The sequence below is a fragment of the Molothrus aeneus genome, unplaced genomic scaffold, assembly GCF_037042795.1.
Source record: "Molothrus aeneus isolate 106 unplaced genomic scaffold, BPBGC_Maene_1.0 scaffold_30, whole genome shotgun sequence".
Lineage (NCBI taxonomy): Eukaryota > Metazoa > Chordata > Aves > Passeriformes > Icteridae > Molothrus > Molothrus aeneus.
The window spans coordinates 1,002,102-1,016,046 of record NW_027098964.1 but is presented as its reverse complement, the minus strand read 5'-3'; the positions used below and the strand labels follow the sequence as shown (position 1 = coordinate 1,016,046).

The 13,945-nt window shown below is 45.5% G+C and overlaps 1 long non-coding RNA gene across 1 annotated transcript; it reads right to left on the bottom strand.

The window, feature by feature from the left end:
* Positions 1–5,754: 5,754 nt before the first annotated feature.
* LOC136570275 (uncharacterized) lies at positions 5,755–9,991 on the bottom strand. The gene is made up of 2 exons (XR_010785515.1): positions 7,997–9,991; positions 5,755–6,103 (listed from the first exon to the last, which is right to left on the bottom strand). It is a non-coding gene; the product is annotated as an uncharacterized lncRNA (long non-coding RNA).
* Positions 9,992–13,945: the final 3,954 nt, after the last annotated feature.

Sequence of the window (13,945 nt, the reverse complement as noted above, 5' to 3'; positions counted from 1 at the left end):
AATTAGGTGGGAACATTGGGAGTTCCCATCATTCCATGGTTCCGGTTGGTTCCCGTCGTTCCCAGTGCTCCCAGTGCCCAACTGGGATTGGCCAACCCAAGACCCAACCTTGCCTTGGTCCCATTGAATTCCCATGGCTAATTAACGATCTCTAATTAATTAGGGGATGATTAATTGGCTAATTAATGACTGGAGGGGGAATTCCCAGCATTCCCAGTGCTCCCAGTGCCCAACTGGGGTTGGCCAACCCAACACTGGGGGATCTTCCCAACCCTCCCGTTCCTAAATTTGGGGGAAAAAAACCCCAAAAATTGGGAAAAAGGTTAAAAAATTGGGGAAAAAAATCCCAAAAACCTGGGGGGAAAAAAATCAAAATATTGGGGAAAAAATTGGGCAAAATGTCAAAATTTGGGAAAAACTTCAAAATTCAAAGAAAGAAACTCAAAAATGGGTGAGAAAAATTTTTAAGAATTGGGAAAAACCTTATAAATTTGGGGAAAAAACCTCAAAATTTGGGGAAAAAAATCAGAATTTGGGAAAAAAATCCCAAATTTGGTTCATGAATTCAACCAAATGTGGGTTTGGAAGGAAAAATTGCATTTTCTTTTGGATTTTTTGGGTTTTTCCCAAAAAATGGGAGCGGACTCGAGCTTTTTTTTAAACTTTTTTTTTTCTTATTTTGTAATGAAAATTTGAATTTTTTTGGTTTTTTTGTTACTTTTGTGACTTTGTATTTTCTGTGTCGGGTCAATAAAAATCCGACTTGGGCTGAAAATGCCAAAAAATTTGGATTTTTCTCATTATTTTATATAAAAAATTTAAGGACAAAATGGTCAAAAATTTGGATTTTTTCATCATTTCTCCCCCATTCTGACCACGAGAAATTCCAATAAAGACACAACCCCTGCTAATTAATTCAAATATTTTAATTAATTAGAATATTAAATACCCCCCAAATGGAATCACAATAAATAATCCAGAGGTAATTAATCAATAAATAATTAATAAATAGTAGCAAATAAATAGTAGCAAATAAATAAGGACAAATAAATAATAATAAATAAATAACATATAAATAATTAATAATAATTAATAAATCCAGCAGCCACAGGCGCTGAAGCTGAGGTAGAGGTGACCTCGTTAATTAAAACCTCGTTAACGAGGCCATCCTGACCACGCCCCTTTCCAGTCCTCCCAGTTCCAAACTGGGATTGGGCAACCTCAAAATTCCAACGTGGGGTTTGTTCCCGCCTTCATTGGGAGCTAATTAATGAGCTGGTCATTAATTAGGGGTTAATCAACCGGCGAATTAATTAGGGAATGGCAAAACCCCCCTCAATCCATGACTCCGCCCCTTTCCAGTCCTCCCAGTTCCAAACTGGGATCGTCCAACACCCATTGGGTTCCTTCGGTTTCTTCCAACCCCTGGAGCTCTCCCGCCTTAATTAACGACCTCGTTAATTGATCCAGGAGGGCGTGGCAGTCCTGGGCACCGCCCCCAGTTTCAGGGGGGGGTCCCTCAGTGCGTCCTGGCGCCACCAGGGGGCGACAAAGGCGGCGACAAAGGCGGCGACAAAGGCGGTGACACCGACAACGAGGGACAGGAGCCACCCGTGGGTGCCACCACCGCCGTCCCGTTGGCGCTCCCGGCTGGAATCTGGGGTCCCTCTGGAACTGGGGGTGTCCCCAAGGGCGTCCTTGTCCCCCCCGAGGTGACGTCGGGGAGGTCGCCGGGCGCGTTGTAGATTTGGGTGCCCACCACGGCCAAGAGGAGCAGCAGGAGCCGCTTGGCGGCGCTGGGTTCTTCCGAGGGGAGGGGGCGACGCACCTGGAAGGGGGGAAAAAAATTCCAGATTTAGGGTCAGGGGTCTTCGGGATGGGGGAAGTTTCTGGAAATTCCCAGAATTTTGGGGAAATTTTGCGGTGGGAAAAGTGAGGGAGGTGGGATTAGAGATGGGGAGGGGTGAGGTGGGGGAACCCATCCAAGGGGTGACCCTGGTGGACCCTGCTTAGCTTTACAAAGGGGTTGGGGGAATTAATGCACCTTGGGGTAAACAATTCCAGTTTTGGGGTAAATAAATTCCATTTTGGGGTAAATAATTCAGATTTTTGGATAAAATTCCATTTGTTTTGAGAGCAAAGAAGTTCATTTTTGGGGAAAAAAGTCCCTTTTTGGGGGAAATAATCCTGTAGTCGTGTTGGGCAACCCATCCAAGGGGTGACCCAGGCAGACCCTGCTTAGCTTCCCAAAGAGGTTGGGGGAATTAACACGCCCTGGAATAAAGAATTCAAACCTTGGGGCAAATAATTCCCACTCTGGGGTAAATAATTCAAATTCTGGGATAAAAATGTCCTCTTTTTGGGTAAATAAATCCCAATCAGGGGATTTTTGGCAAAAAAAATCCCTTTTTAGAGTAAATAATCCTGTAGTCGTGTTGGGGAACCCATCCAAGGGGTGACCCTGGCAGACCCTGCTTAGCTTCACAAAGGGTTTGAGGGAATTAATCTCACTTGGGGTAAATAATTCTAATTTTGGGGCAAATAAATCCCATTTTGGGGGCAAATAAATACCATATTGGGATAAAATTCCCTTTTTTGGGAGGAAATAAATCCATTTTTTGGGAAAAAAGTCCCTATTAGGGGTAAATATTCCCCTAGTCAGACTGGAGAACCCATCCAAGGGGTGACCCTGGCAGACCCTGCTTAGCTTCACAAAGGGGTGTGGGGAATTAACTCCCTCTGGGGCAATTAATTCTACTTGTGTGGCAATTAAATCCCATTTTGGGGCAAATAAATACCATGTTGGGATAAAATTCCCTTTTTTGGGAGGAAATAAATCCATTTTGGGGGGAAAAAGTCCCTTTTTGGGGGAAATAATCCTGTAGTCGTGTTGGGCAACCCATCCAAGGGGTGACCCAGGCAGACCCTGCTTAGCTTCCCAAAGAGGTTGGGGGAATTAACACCCCCTGGAGTAAAGAATTCAAAATTAGGGGCAAATAATTCCCACTCTGGGGTAAATAATTCCAATTCTGGGATAAAAATTCCCTCTTTTTGGGTAAATAAATCCCAATCAGGGGATTTTTGGCAAAAAAAATCCCTTTTTAGAGTAAATAATCCTGTAGTTGTGTTGGGGAATGCATCCAAGGGGTGACCCTGGCAGACCCTGCTTAGCTTCACAAAGGGTTTGGGGGAATTAATCTCACTTGGAGTAAATAATTCTAATTTTGGGGCAAATAAATCCCATTTTGGGGGCAAATAAATACCATATTGGGATAAAATTCCCTTTTTTGGGAGGAAATAAATCCATTTTTTGGGAAAAAAGTCCCTATTAGGGGTAAATATTCTCCTAGTCAGATTGGGGAACCCATCCAAGGGGTGACCCTGGCAGACCCTGCTTAGCTTCACAAAGGGTTTGGAGGAATTAACTCCCCCTGGGGCAATTAATTCTAATTTTGGGGCAATTAAATTCCATTTTGGGGCAAATAAATACCATGTTGGGATAAAATTCCCTTTTTTGGGAGGAAATAAATCCATTTTTGGGGGAAAAAGTCCCTTTTTGGGGGAAATAATCCTTTAGTCATGTTGGGGAACCCATCCAAGGGGTGACCCTGGCAGACCCTGCTTAGCTTCACAAAGGGTTTGGAGGAATTAACTCCCCCTGGGGCAATTAATTCTAATTTTGGGGCAATTAAATTCCATTTTGGGGCAAATAAATACCATGTTGGGATAAAATTCCCTTTTTTGGGAGGAAATAAATCCATTTTTGGGGGAAAAAGTCCCTTTTTGGGGGAAATAATCCTTTAGTCATGTTGGGGAACCCATCCAAGGGGTGACCCTGGCAGACCCTGCTTAGCTTCACAAAGGGTTTGGAGGAATTACCCCCCCCTGGGGCAAATAATTCAGATTTTGGGGCAAATAAATCCCACTCTGGAATAAAAAAAAATCTTCCTTTTTGGGCAAATAAATCTCAGCCTGGAGCAGGGAGGGGCCCAAATCTCTCCCCGAGGGTGCCAGGAAAGGCTGAGTCAGAGCGGACAGGGTGGAAGTGACTCAGCCTCCCCCACCGCTCCGAGAAATGAGGCCAATTTTGGGTTCCGGCCGGGGAATTCCGGGAATTTGGGATTTGGGAGGGGTTTGGGGGGGATCTGTAAGGGATTTAGGGGGTTTGGGGGGATCTAGGGGGTATAGGGGGCTTAGGGATGGGGAGTTCGGGGGGATTTGGGGGCGTTTGGGGGGGTTTAGGACGAGTTTGGGGCAATTCAAAAGGAATTGGAGGAGTTTAAGGCTGATTTGGGGGAGTTTAGGATGAATTTGGGGAAGTTTAGGACGAGTTTGGGGAGATTTAGGACGAGTTTGAGGGATTTAGGGCAAATTTGGGGAAGTTTAGGACGAGTTTGGAGCAGTTCTGGGGGAACTTGGAGGAGTTAAGGACGAGTTTGGGGGGGTTTAGGGGGAATTTGGAGGAGTTTAAGCCACATTTGAGGGGGTTCTGGGCCATTTTGAGGGGGACTGGGGCGAGTTTGGGGCAAGTTTTAGAAGTTTAGGGCGAATTTGGGGAAAGTTTGGGCAAATTTTACAAGTTTGGGGTGACTTTTACGAGTTTGGAGGCAAATTTAGGTGAGTCCAGGGGGGTTTAGGGAAGGCTATAAGCGACTTCTGACATCTATAGGGGATATAAGGGATCTAGGACAGCCCAAACCACCCCAAAACCTCCAAATTTAGGCTAAAACCCCCCCCAAAAAAACCCCAAAAAATCCCTCCCATACTCACAGCGGGCGGATAAAGAACGCGGCGATGGCGCCGCCGAGGCCTGGAAGGGCCGGGGGGCGGCGGGAGGGGTTCGAAGGTGAAGTGACGAGGTGGGGACGGTGCCACCCCTTTGGGGACACCCTCGAGATGTCCCCAAACCCGCCCCGGACACCGCGCAGTGGCCGCGACCGCCGCCACCATCGACATCGTGAAAAAGGAAATGCCGGGATTCGAACCCGCGGCCTCCGGGTTATAACAGGGGGTGGAGGCCACGCCCACAGCGAGATTTGATTGGTGGAGAGCGCGAGGGGGCGGGGTTTGTGGGGAGGCCACGCCCACTGTGCGCGGGGTCGGGGAAATTCCCGAATTTTGAGTCACGGATTTTGCGTCATTGGAGGGGAAAAAAATTGGGAATTTTTTGGGGAAAACCCGGGAATTTTATGGGGGAAATCACGGGAATTATGGAGGGAAATAAAAGGGAATTTTTGGGGGGGAGTTTGGGAGTTTTGGGGAAAAAAAGGGATTTTTTGGGGGGGAAAAAAGGGATTTTTTGGGGGTAAAAAATTGAATTTTTTGGGGGGAAAGCCGGGATTTTTATGGGGGAAATCACGGGAATTATGGAGGGAAACCTTGGGAATTTTGGAGGAGAAATTGGGAAGTTTTGGGGGAAAAAATGGGACTTTTTTATAAAAAATGGGATTTTTTTAGCGGGGAGAAAAGGGAATTTTTAGGGGAAAAAAACCGGGAATTGTGGAGAGAAAAAATGGGAATTTTTAGGGGAAAAATAAGAAATTTTTTGGGGAAAAAAAAGGGATTTTTGGGGGTAAAAATCGGGATTTTTTGTGGGGAGAAAAGGGAATTTTTAAGGGGAAAAAGAGCAAATTTTGGGGGGGAAAAACTGAGAATTTTTTGGGAAAAACCCGGGAATTTTGGGGGTGAAAATGGGATTTTTTGGGGGTGGAAAGGGGGAATTTTGGGGGGAAAGAAAGAATTCATTTAAACAAATTAAACTTTGAATTTTTATTAAGGTTTATTGGAAGGAATGCAGGGAAACGAAGGATTTTTATTTAAAGATGGGAAATTGTTACCAAAAGATGAAAAAAAATCTGGAGAAAGCAAAACAAAAAGGGGAATAAAAGCGAAAAAAAGCCCCAAAAAGGTTAAAAAATAAAACTCCAAACTAAAATAAAAAGCCCCAAAAAGGTTCAAAAAAATTGGAAAAAAAAATTTAAATCCACAAAAACATCTCAAAAAAAAAAAAGACCAAGAAATCCCCAAAAAATTCCCAAATATTCCCTAAAAAAGCCCCAAAATTCCATTTTTGCTCCAGGTTTTGTCCCTCGGTGGCCTCGACCTGCAAGGGGGAGGGAAAGATCCCAAAATGTCCCAAAATTCCAGAAATTTATCCCAAAAAATCTCAAATTTATTATCCAAAAATCCCAACATTTCACCCCCAAAAAATCCCAAATTTAACCCCAAAATTCATCCCAAAATCTCAAAGTTTCACCCCAAAATTCTCTACATTTAATCCCAAATTTAATCCCCAAAATCCCAACATTTCACCCCAAATTTAATCCCAAAAATTCTTAAATTTCACCCCAAAAATTCCCCCAAAATCTTAAATTTTATCCCAAAACCCCCAAATTTTATCCCCAAAATTCTCATTTTTGCCCCAATTCTGTGTTGGGCTCCATTCCCAGGGTTGTTCCCGTGGGAATTCCAGGAATTTCCCAAATTTGGGGAATTTTGCCCCAATTTTCTGCCTCCGTCTCTTACGTGGAGGGGCCACAGGAGACCCCCACGCCTTTGGGGGAGGGGTCCTAAAATGCCCAAAAAATCCCCAAAATTCCCCCAAATTCACCCCAAAAATCCCAAATATTCCCTAAAAAATCCCACCCCCAAATCCCAAAAATTTCCCCAAAAAACCACAAAAAAATCCCAAAAATTTCGCCCAAAAATGGCCTAAAAATATCCTTGAATTTCCTTAAAATTCCCCCCAAAAATTCCCTAAAATTTTCCCAAAAATGAAAAAAAAATTCCCTAAAAATTCCCCCCAAAACTTCCAAAGAAATCTCAAAAATTTCCCCCCAAAATTCCCAAAATATCCCCCAGAAATCACAAGAAAATTGCCCAAAATTTCCCCCAAAATTCCCCAAAAATCCCCTCAAAATAAATCCCAAAAATTCCTCAAATGTTCCCCAAAAAAAACCCAAGAAACTCCCAAAAATTCCCCCCAAAAAATTCCCAAAAATCCCCCCAAAAAACCCCCAAAAGTTCCCCTAAAAAAACCCAAGAAATTCCCAAAAATTCCCCAAAAAACCCCCAAGAAATTCCCAAAAATTCCCCAAAAAACCCCCAAGAAATTCCCAAAAATTCCCCCCAAAAATTTCCCAAAAATTCCCCAAAAAACCCCCAAGAAATTCCCAAAAATTCCCCAAAAAAACCCCAAAAAATTCCTCAAAAAAACCACCAAAAAATTCCCAAAAACCCCAAGAAATTCCCAAAAATTCTCCAAAAAAACCCCAAGAAATTCCCGAAAAAAACCCAAGAAATTTCCCCAAAAAACCCCAAAAATTCCCAAAAAAACCCCACCAAAAAATTCCAAAAAATTCCCCCCCAAAAAATCCCCTCAAAAACTCCAAGAAATTCCCCAAAAAAACCCCAAGAAATTCCCAAAAATTCCCCCAAAACACCCCAAGAAATTCCCCCAAAAAAACCCAAAAATTCCCCAAAAATTCCCAAAAAAAACCCAAGAAATTCCCAAAAATTCTCCAAAAAAACCCCAAAAAATTCCCAAATGTTCCCCCCAAAAAACCCCAAGAAATTCTCCAAAAATTCCCCCAAAAAATTTCCCAAAAATTTCCCCCAAAACCCCCAAGAAAATCCCCAAAAATTCCCCCCAAAACCCCCAAGAAATTCCCCAAAATTCCCCAAAAAAATCCCAAAAAATTCCCCAAAAAAACACCAAAAAATTCCCAAAAACCCCAAGAAATTCCCCCAAAAATTCCCAAAAATTCCCCCAAAAATTCCCAAAAATTCCCCCCCAAAAAATCCCAAAAATTCCCCTTAAAAACTCCAAGAAATTCCCCAAAATTTCCCCAAAACACCCCAAAAATTCCCCCAAAAAATCCCAAAAATTCCCAAAAAACCCCAAGGAATTCCCAAAAATTCCCCACAATTTTCCCCCCCAAAAAATCCCAAAAAATCCCAAAAATTTCCCCCAAAATCCCCGGATTTTCCCTCTTACCTGGACCCGGATCCGGAGCTTCCTCTGGAGGCGTTTGGGGTTTTCTATAGGGGAATTTCTATAGGGGAATTTCTATAGGGGAATTTCTATAGGGGATTTGGGGTTTTCCATAGGGGATTTCATAGGGGAACTGGGATTTTTTTAAGGGAAATTTGGGATTTTCTATAGGGGATTTCTATAGGGGATTTGGGGTTTTCTATAGGGGAATTTGGGGTTTTCTATAGGGGATTTCTATAGGGGATTTGGGATTTTCCATAGGGGATTTTCCATAGGGAAATTTGGGGTTTTCTATAGGGGATTTTCCATAGGGAAATTTCGGGTTTTCTATAGGGGATTTTCCATAGGGGATTTGGGGTTTTCTATAGGGGAATTTGGGGTTTTCTATAGGGGAATTTGGGATTTTCCATAGGGAAGATTTGGGGTTTTCTATAGGGGATTTTCTATAGGGGAACTGGGGTTTTTTTATAGGGGAACTTGGGATTTTCCATAGGGGAATTTCTATAGGGGATCTGGGGGTTTTTTTCCATAGGGGATTTGGGATCCCCTATAGGGAAATTTTCCATAGGGGATTTGGGATTTTCCATAGGGGAATTTGGAGTTTTCTATAGGGAAATCTGGGAATTTCCAAAGAGGATTTGGGGTTTTCTATAGGGGAATTTGGGATTTTCTATAGGGCAATTTCCATAGGGGAACTGGGGTTTTTTATAGGGGAATTTGGGATTTTCCATAGGGGTATTCTATAGGGAAATTTGGGGTTTTCCATAGGGGATTTTCTATAGGGAAATTTGGGGTTTTCTATAGGGGATTTTCCATAGGGGATTTGGGGTTTTCCATAGGGGAATTTGGGGTTTCCATAGTGGAATTTGGGATCCCCTATAGGGATTTGGGATCCCCGATATGGATTCAGGTCTCTCTATAGGGGATTTAGGTGCCACTAGGACCCCCTATAAAATATGTAGAAACCCCTATAGAATGTGTAGGATCCCCTATAGGATCTATGGGGTGTGTAGGGGCCGGCGTGTGCCGGGACCATGGCAGATCCCCTATAGGATCCCCTATAGGATCTATGGGGTGTGTAGGGGCCGGCGTGTGCCGGGGCCGTGGCGGATCCCCTGCAGGGTCCCCTATAGGAACAGGGTCCCCTATGGGATCCATACGGCCCCGGCCGTAGGTGACCCCGGCCTTGCTGTGGCCTCGGCCCCGGGGGCAGCGCACGGGGACAGCGCCCCCCGCTGGGGGACAGGGCCTATGGAGCCCCTATAGAGCCCCTATGGGTGACCTATGGATCCCCTATGGGTCAGATATGGGGGTCCCTATGGATCCTCTATGGGTCACCTATGGAGCCCCTATGGGTCAGATATGGGTCACCTATAGATCCCCTATGGGAGCCCCTATAGATCCCCTATGGGTCAGATATGGGGGCCCCTATGGGTCAGATATGGGTCACCTATAGATCCCCTATGGGAGCCCCTATAGATCCCCTATGGGTCAGATATGGGGGCCCCTATGGGTCAGTTATGGATCCCCTATAGATCCCCTATGGGAGCCCCTATGGATCCCCTACAGATCCGCCTTTGGATCCCCTATGGATCAGCTATGGGAGCCCTATGGATCCCTTATAGATCCCCTATAGATCATTGATGGGATCCCTATGGAATCACTATGGGGACCTGTGGGATCCCCTATAGATCCCCTATAAATCCCCTGTGGATTCCCCATAAATCCCCTATGGATTCCCCATAAATTCCCCCACCTGTGGGACCCCTATGGGGTTACCTATGGATCCCCTATGGAACCCTCGATGGATCCCTATGGGTCACCTATAGATCCCTGGGAATCCCCTACAGAATCCCCCAGATCCCAGGGAGGGGCTGGGCGGCACCTACAGAGCCCCTATAGGGCCCCAGGGTCCCCTATAGAATCCCAATGTCCCCTATAGGGCCCCAAACCCCCCCCATAGAGCCCCTATAGGGCCCCAAACCCCCCCATAGGGCCCCTAAACCACCCCAATCCCCCCTACAGAACCCCCCCACGTCCCCTATAGACCCCATAACCCCACCCCAAACCCCCCCTATAGACCCTATGTCCCCTATAGGGCCCCAACATCCCCTATAGACCCCATAACCCCCCCAAAAGGTCCCATATAGGACCCCCCAAATCCCTTTAACCCCCCCCTTATAGAGCCCCAATGTCCCCCTATAGACCCCATAACCCCCCCCAACATCCCCTATAGACCCCATAACCCCCCCAACGTCCCCTATAGACCCCATAACCCCCCCCAACGTCCCCTATAGACCCCATAACCCCCCCAATGTCCCCTATAGAACCCAAACCTCCCACAAATCCCCTATAGACCCAACCCCAAACATCCCCTATAGGCCCCATAGGTCCCATATAGGGTCCACCCCCCCCCCAAATGTCCCCTATAGACCCCAAAATCCCCCCTATAGGTCCCATATAGGGCCCAGTGCCACCCCCAAAGTCCCCTATAGGTTCCATAGGTCCCATATGAGGCCCAACCCCCCCCTCCCCATGTCCCCTATAGACCCCATAGGTCCCAAATAGGGTCCAACCTCCCTCCCAAAATCCCATATAGACCCCATAGATCCCATACAGGTTCCAAACCCGCCCCCCAAAATCCCCTATAGACCCCAAAATCCCCCCCAAAATCCCCTATAGACCCCATGGATCCCATACAGGGCCTCCCCCCAAAAATCCCTTATAGACCCCATAGGTCCCATATAGGGTCCAACACCCCCTCCCCCCCAAAATCCCCTACAGGTCCCATATAGGGCCCAAAACCACCCCCAAAAATTCCATATAGGTCCCGTATAGGGCCCAAGCCCCGTCCCCAGAGTCCCTTATAGTCCCCATAGGTTCCGGATATCCCCAGAAACCACTCCGGATTTTCCCAAATGCCCCCCTATAGATTCCCTCCCCCTAGAGATCCCCTATAGATCCCCCCCCCCAACCCTCCATAGGTACCATCAAACCCCCCCCTCCCTCCTCCCTTTCCCTCCCTCCAACCTCCATCCATACGTTCCGGATATCCCCAAAAAATCCCCCCCCACCCCACAGATCCCATATAGATCCCCTATAGATCCCATACAGGCCCCCCACACACACACCCCCTCACGCCCACCCTGCCGCCCCCCCAAACATTCTATACCCCCCTCAAACCCCTTTAAGTCCCCCTCAGGACCCGTTTGAAAAGCCCCCAGCCCCATTTGAAACTCCAAACCGCCCCTATAGAGCCCCTATAGCCTCCATACGTCCCCTCCCTGCTCGCCCTCAGCCGCCTCTAAAATGGCGGCCGCCACCTCCCCCTCACGGCAGCGAAGCCACGCCCCCTCGCACGACGGCACCGCTGATTGGCTGCTTCTCCCATAGCGACAGCGCTGATTGGTTGAGAGGAGCGGAAGGCGGGGTTTAGTCGTGAGGGGAGCGGGAGGGGTTTTGGCGGGAAAGGGGCGGGGTTATGGCGGATGATTGACGCGAAGGGTCTCAGGTGGAGGCGGGGTTATGCAAATGAGTGGACGTGGTTTGTTGAGGGGAAAGGGGGAGAAGCCGCTAATAATTAATAATGTTTGGGGGGGATAATGGCTAATTAGCGCTAATTAATGGGCAATTACGGATAATAACCGGGTAATAATGGCTAATTATGGCTAATTAATGGGGGTAATAATAATTATGGCTAATGGTATTATTATTAATATATATTTGCTAATTAATGGCAAAATAATAGCTAATAAATGGGTAATTATAGCGAATAATTGCTAATTAATGGGGATGATCACGGCTCATAATGGCTAATAATGAGGAAATAGTGATTAGAAATTGGAAATTATGATTAATAACGGGAAATAATTAATAATAATTGGGAAATAACGGAGAAGTATCGAGAAATGATGATTATTAATTGGGAAATAACGATTATTAATTGCGAAATAATGATTAATATTGGGAATATTTCTCAATGATGGGGGGAAAAAAATTAATCACGAGAAATAACGAATCATAATTGGGAAATAATTCTCAAAATTAATTAATAATGGGAAATAATTAAGAAATTATGGGGAAATAAGGGCTAATAACGATGAATAATTAAGAAATGGTGATTATTAATGAGGAGCTAATTAGCAAATCTCCCCTCCCCCCTCCCCCCTCCCCTTTTCCAGCTGTTCCCGGAGCAGCCGGGGTGGGGGAGGGGCGGCAGCTGCGGGGTCACGTGACCGCTCCCATCCCCCCCTCCCCCCCCTTTGGGGGCTGGAGGGAGCCCCAGGGGGGGAGGGGAAATTTGGGAATTTTGGGGTTAAAAATGGGGAAAAAATGGGAATTTTGGGGTTAAAAATTGGGAATTTTGGGGTTAAAAATGGGGAAAAATTGGGAATTTTGGGGGTAAAAATGGGGAAAAAATGGGAATTTGTGGGTTAAAAATGGGGGCGAAATTGGGAATTTTGGGGGTAAAAATGGGGAAAAATTGGGAATTTTGGGGGTAAAAATGGGGAAAAAATGGGAATTTGGGGGTTAAAAATGGGGGCGAAATTGGGAATTTTGGGGGTTAAACATGGGGAATTTTGGGGCTAAAAAATGGGAATTTTGGTGGTAAAAAATGGGAATTTTGGGACGGAAAAATTGAGTAAAAAATGGGAATTTTGGGGAATAAAAATGGGTAAAAAAATGGGAATTTTGGGAAGGAAAAATTGAGCAAAAATTGGGAATTTTGGGGGTTAAAAATGGGAAATTTTGTGGTAAAAAAATGGGAATTTTGGGAAGGAAAAATTGAGAAAAAAAATGGGAATTTTGGGGAATAAAAATAGGGGAAAATTGGGAAATTTTGGGGCTAAAAAATGGGAATTTGCGGGTAAAAAGATGGGAATTATGGGGGTTAAAACTGGAAATTTTGGGGATTAAAAAATGGGGGTTTTGGGGATAAAAAATGGGAATTTTGGGGGGTAAATTTGGGAATTTTGGGGAATAAAATATGGGGATTTTGGGGATGAAAATGGGGATTTTGGAGTTAAGAAATGAGAATTTTGGGGATAAAAAGTCCCAACAATGGGAATTTGTTTTTATAAAATGCTCCCAAAATTGGAATTTTGGGGGAATTTGGGAATAAAAACGGGAAATTTGGGAGGGTTTTGGGAAAATAAAGGTTCCAGAAATGGGAATTTTGGGAATAAAAAGGTCCCAAAATGAGAATTTTGCGGGAATTTGGGACTAAAAAGCTCTAAAATAACGGGAATTTTTGGCATAAAATTATCCCAAAAATCGGAATTATGGGGGAACAAAAATGGGAATTTTTGGTTTGCTTTTTTTTTTTTTGAGGGGGGGACTAAAAAATCTCCCCCCCCCCAAAAAAATCGGAATTTTGGAGGGATTTGGGTCTAAAAATCCCCCCCCAAAAAAATCCCAATTTTGAACTTTTTCCCTTTTCAAAAACCCCAAAATTTGGGGAATTTTTTGGGGTTTTTTCCCCATTTTTTGGGGGTTTTTTTCCCATTTTTTGGGGGGTTTTCTTAGGGAATTTTTTGGGGGAATTTTCCTCGGGAATTCTCGCGAGAATTCGGGGTCCGGGAGCCCCCCTGGAGCCCCCACCCGGGGGGGGAGGTCCCGGGAATTTCGGGATTTTGGGAGGGTCCGGGGGGGATTCGGGAGCGACCGGGAGGAGCCGAGGAGAGCGGTGGGAACCGGGCGGGGGAAATTTGGGGGAAATTTGGGGGCAATTTGGGGGGATTTTGGGGGAAATTGGGAATTTTGGGGGGAGTTTGGGGCGGAATTTGGGGTTTTGGGGGGATTTTGGGGGGAATTTGGGGAATTTTGGGGGAATTTTGAGGGGAGTTTGGGGGGAAATTGGGAATTTGAGGGGGAGTTTGGGAGGAAATTTGGAGTTTGGGGGGGATTTTGGGGGAAATTTGGGGGGTTTGGGGGGATTTGGGGATTTTGGGG